The following is a 6405-nucleotide window of genomic DNA, read 5'->3' on the forward strand; positions in this document are numbered from 1 at the left end:
TTTTTATATTATTTAAATGTTTATTATATTTTGTTTATCATTTTCTATTTTAATTAGTTACTTTTTTATTTGGATTCACTTCTATGGTTTATTGTTCTGATGTCAATCATACACACACTAGGTAGGGAGGTACTTTTGTATTCACATTTTTATTATTTCCTGATTTTTATTTGTATTTACACATTATTAAACATTTTATTCTTATTTGTTTTGTGTATTTATATCCGTAATGTTAAAATGCTACAAAGTTCTTTAAGTTAGGGGGAAATTCAAAACAGCTGTTAAAGCATGGTGAAATTAATTTAATTAATTAATATTTACAGTAAAAAAATACACTTATTGCCAATATTTAAAAATAACCCTTACCAATACAGTAATATTTGTCTATATGTCAATTATTTTATTCCACTTCTTATCTTATTATGGCTACCAGTAATTTTTTTATATATATTTAAAAAAAAATGTTATTGAACAACAAACATACATTTATAATTCACACAAAAGTCAAGGCACTTTCAACATCAAGGAAAGAAAACAAAAAAGCAAATACAGATAGTAATAATACTAAAAAAAATATGAAAAAAGACCAAAGAAAATCACTTTAAATGTTTTTAACAAAGATATCAATTTAAGGGCTTTTCTACTCTTAATCCTTCTCCAAGATTTGATTGATAATTGTAACTCCATCCATCCATCCATTTTCTACCGCTTGTCCCTTTTGGGGTCGCGGGGGGTGCTGGAGCCTATCTCAGCTGCATTCAGGCGGAAGGCGGGGTACACCCTGGACAAGTCGCCACCTCATCGCAGGGCCAACACAGATAAACAACATTCACACACTCAAAAAAATGACTCATTGGATGAACTCAATTAAAATGAGGGCAGGATTTCCATCCAATTGACTTCGATTTGATGTCTTTTGCAGTATATATTGATATCGTTTTATCGCCCAGCCCTATCAGCCTTTTTAAAAAAAAAAGTTTTCTTTCAATTTATTTGTTATCAATTATGTGTCCATCATGATATATATTTTTGTTTTATGGCCCAGCCCTATGGGGATTTTTTCAGAATATTTTTAATTTTTTGAACTGATTTTGATTTTATTTATTTTGCGATGTATATTGCTAACATTTTATTGTCCAGCCTTACTGGGATTTTTTCAGAATTTTTAGAAATTTTTTATCGATATCGATTTTATGTCTTTGAGGTGGCGACTTGTCCAGGGTGTACCCCGCCTTCCGCCCGAATGCAGCTGAGATAGGCACCCCCCGCGACCCCAAAAGGGACAAGCGGTAGAAAATGGATGGATGGATGGATTTTATGTCTTTTGCAATATATATTGCAATTGTTTTATCGCCCAGCCTTATCGGCCTTTTTCCGTTTTTTTTTCATTTTTTTATATCTACGTGTCTGTAATGATATATATTGTTATCGTTTTATCGCCCAGCCCTATGGGGATTTTTTCAGAATATTTTTAGTTTTTTGAACTGATTTTGATTTTATTTATTTTGCACGGGACATGGGGGAAAAAAATGTTTTATAATTATTTTTTATTTTTTTAGACATGTAAACAGAGAAACTTTTTTATAAAGTTATAAAGAAAAAAATAATAATTTTATAATTTTTTATTTTTTATTTTTTTTAGACATGTATCTTGTGCGCACGAGAAACTATCTCGTGTGCACGAGATACACGTCTTAAAAAAAAAAAAAAAAAAAAATTGTATTTTTTAGACGTGTATCTCGTGCGCACGAGAAAGTTTCTCGATACATGTCTATAAAAAAAAAAAACTAAAAAAAATTGAAATTTTTTTTAGTTTTTTTAAAAATAACTTTATAAAACGTTTCTCGTGCGCACGAGATAGTTTCTGGTGCGCACGAGATAGATGTCTAAAAAAAAAAAAAAATTATTAAAAAATGTTTTCCCCCCATGTCCCTTTATATCGTAATTTTGCGATATATATTTATAACATTTTATTGTCCAGCCCTACGGGGATTTTTTCAGAATTTTAAATTTTTTTTTAATCGATATCGATTTTATGTCTTTTGCAATATGAATTGCAATTGTCTTATCACCCAGCCTTATCGGCCTTTTTCCATTTTTTTTCCATTTTTTTTATATCTATGTGTCTGTAATGATATATATTGATATCGTTTTATCGCCCCAGCGCTATCGGCCTTTTTCCTATTTATTTTTTTTGTTATCAATTATGTGTCTCTCATATTTATTAGATAGATAGTACTTTATTGATTCCTTCAGGAGAGTTCCCTCAGGAACATTTAAACTTATTATTATTATTATTATTATCGCTCATTAAGCCAATTAGAAAATGTAGGCCTTCCATCCATCCATCCATTTTCTACCGCTTGTCCCTTTTACTTTCATAAATCGACATTTAAGTCGAAAAATTTTTGCCTGGAGCATAAAAATGTTGACAAACAATTCTATGTTACAGTCATTTATAACAATACCACATTTGATCTTGGCTACCAGTAATTATTTTGTTGCTAAAAAACAACAACTTTGGTAACGAGCCGGACTTTTGAACGGTTCTTTTAAAAGAGCCGGATCCTCAAAATCCGGCTCCCTTCAAAGAGCCATCAATCTCTCTCTACTCGATACTTGACGGCTGCAAAATGTCAATAACGTGCTCTTCTAAGTGTGTCAATATTTGATCTCATGTATCTAAAGAACAATATATTGCGCCAAGTGTGATTTGCTAAAAGCGAGATTCTGAAGGCTCTTAGTATAGCACTTCCAGGAACAATATGCCAGCTTTTTTTTTCAAAGAAGTCACACACGTATACAACTTTAGAAAAAAACACACACCCTCATTTGAATTATTATCCATTTCACTGTGACACCATATTCAAAATACAATTATTCATCAATAATGCAAAATCTGCGGACATTGTTAAGTACAATGAAGGATGAACTAAACCAGGGGTGTCCAAAGTGAGGCCCGTAGCACAATTATAATAATAAATAATAATAGATTTTATTTGTAAAAAGCACTTTACATTGAGCAAACAACCTCAAAGTGCTACAGCGTATCAAAATAAAAAGATAATAAAAAATAAATAAAAATAAAAACTACAAAAGCCAAATAGCTAAAACTACCTAAAAAAAGGCCTTTCCAAAAAGAAGGGTTTTTAAGCCTTTTTTAAAAGCATCCACAGTCTGTGGTGCCCTCAGGTGGTCAGGGAGAGCGTTCCACAGACTGGGAGCGGCGGAGCAGAAAGCTAATATTAGCATTCTAGCTTTATCGCTCATTTTGCAGGTATACACCTTAGCGTCAAATATTTTGTTACTTGACAAATGATACCTATTAGCATTTCAATGTTAGTAATGTGCTATTTTCTAAGCTAATTTTCCAAGTCATATGTTGGTACTTGATACATGCTAAGGTCAGCATGCTAGCATATTAAACACATTTTTTCAAGAACACACTTGGGGTTAATATACAGTTACATTTTATCATGCTAACATTAACGTGCTAGCTTTTTTAAAAAAATATCTAATTAGAGGTATACACGCCAGTGTCATATTTTGGTGTTTCACTAATGCTAACTGTAAGCATGCTAATTGTTAGCATGCAATCTTTTTTTAGCTCATTTTGCAAAATGTTTTTATTTGACAAATAATACCTGTTAGCATGTTAACTTTAGTATTTCTTTTAAAAAGGTACACACCTTAGAGTAAGATACTTTGGTAATTTGGGGCATATTTAGCATGCTAACATTAGCATGCCAGCTATTTTTTTAGCTAATTTAGCTGGTATAGACGTCAATGTCATATTTTGGTATTTCACTGATGTTAACTGTTTTAGCATAGTACTGTTAGTATGCCAGCTTTTTGTAAAGCTAATTTTTAAGGTAAACACCTTAGAGTAAGATACTTTGGAAATTGGCGCATAGTTAGCATTTTAGCATGCTAGCTTTTTTTTTTTAAAGCTAATTTAACAGGTATACACATCAGTGTCATATTTTGGTATTTCACTGTTGCTAACTGTAAGCATGCTATTGTTAGCATGCAATCTTTTTTTTAGCTAATTTTGCAAAATGCTTTTATTTGGCAAATACCTGTTAGCATGTTAACGTTAGTATTTTTTAGAAGGTACACACCTTAGAGTAAGATACTTTGCTAATTGGCGCATAGTTAGCATTTTAGCATGTTAGCTTTTTAAAAACAATTTTTTTAGCTAATTTAGCTGGCATAGACATCAATGTTATATTTTGGTATTTCACTGATGCTAACTGTAAGTGTGCTATTGTTAGCATAGTACTGTTAGCATTTTTACTTGACGATATCTGGCTAGCGTGTTAACTGTTAGCATTTCAGTTCGGCTTTGGATCTTTAGCATTCAAAATACATTTGTACCAAAATTGCATTTTCTAGTTCTTTGGAAAAAAAAGGTGTATATTTTGTACTAGTTTTTACAGAGCCCCTAAAGACATGGGGAGAATTTTTTTAATTAATTTTTTTATTATTTATTTTATTTTTTTAGACATGTATCTCGTGCGCACGAGAAACATTTTATAGTTATTAAAAAAAATTTTTAAAAATGTGAAAAATATTTTTTATTTTTTAGACATGTATCTCGTGCGCACAAGAACGTTTCTCGTGCGCACGAGATACATGTCTAAAAAAAATAATTAAAAAAAATTATTTAAAAAATTATTTCCCCCATGTCCCTTTAGGGGCTCCGTAAGTTTTGGAGTTGAAAATACCAAAAATGCCCCCCACATACTTTTGATTTCTCAGTTTGTGGCCCTTTATGGAAAAAGCTTGGGCCCCCCTGAACCAAACTAGAATTACATTATTCAATAATGACCCATGGGCTATGAGGAAGAAAAAAAAGGAAATTAATTAGGTTAATTAATCATACATTAGGGATGTCAAAAATAACGAGTTAACACGTGAATATTCACAAAAATGATTGCATTAATCATGCATATACCGTATTTGTCGGACTACAAGTCGCAGTTTTTTTCATAGTTTGGCCGTAAAATATCAAATAATATTATTTAGCTCATTCACGTAAGAGACTAGACGTATAAGATTTCATGGGATTTAGCGATTAGGAGTGAGAGATTGTTTGGTAAACGTATAGCATGTTCTATATGTTATAGTTATTTGAATGACTCTTACCTTAATATGTTACGTTAACATACCAGGCACATTCTCAGTTGGTTATTTATGCCTCATATAACGTACACTTATGCAGCCTGTTGTTAACTATTCTTTATTCATTTTAAATTGCCTTTCAAATGTCTATTCTTGGTGTTGGCTTTTATCAAATAATTTTCCCAAAAAAATGTGACTTATATGTGCTTTTTCCCTTCTTTATTATGCATTTTGGGCCGGTGCGATTTATACTCCGGAGCGATTTATAGTCCGAAAAATACGGTACACAGATTGACCACAATATGGTCAATTTTCACTTCAAAATACACCCTGGCTGGATTTAGATCAAATAGTGACCAAGTTTTGAACAAATGCAAAACCAATACTCCTGTATGATGTCGACATTATAAATTGCATTTAATTTGTCCAAGCAAGTTAAAACCTGTGATTAATCCAAATTGAAAACATCATTGTCGTCATGACAGCACTGGTATAAAAAATGATTTATGCATATGGATATCATTGGTGGGAAGCATGTGAGAATTCTTTCTTTGACCAAGACACACACACACACACACACACACACACACACACACACACACACACACACACACACACACACACACACACACACACACACACACACACACACACACACACACACACACACACACACACACACACACACACACACACACACACACACACAGCTGCAAAGTGCATGCATTGTGGTTAGTCAGCTGACACTTTCATCAATTCACGAGGGAGTGTAAAACCCCAGCAGGAACGCAGGGGCCACGCTAATAGTGCTCTCCAACTCTTGTCAGAATCCTGCAACATTCTCCTCTCACATCTCGACCACATTTTAAACAGCAGACTGGCTGCCTCTTGTTTGAAAACACTTAAAAAGCTCCTTAAAGACCCATTTTACGCACTGCACTGACAGCACCGACACTATTAATCAAGCTGGATGCCCTAACACTTGCTTTAATAATTATAATAACTAGAAAAGGAGCTATAGAGCTAGCCTAAAACATTAGCATGTTTACATTAAAATGTAACATTTAGCATGTGAGCTAACAATGGTTAGCATGCCTCACATATCAAGTAACACGGCTGTAGGGTGTATGGCTGCGGAAGTAGAGGAAAAAAAGTGAAAAAAAAAAGAAAAAAAAAGTTAGCATGCTAATATTACCTTGCTAGCATACTGACGTTTGCATGCTAACAGTCAACAAGTGTCAAGTACCAAGTTATTTCACTCTGGGGTAAACGGAAGCATAT

This window comes from Entelurus aequoreus, linkage group LG02 (assembly GCF_033978785.1).
Source record: "Entelurus aequoreus isolate RoL-2023_Sb linkage group LG02, RoL_Eaeq_v1.1, whole genome shotgun sequence".
In the NCBI taxonomy this organism is placed as follows: Eukaryota; Metazoa; Chordata; class Actinopteri; order Syngnathiformes; family Syngnathidae; genus Entelurus; species Entelurus aequoreus.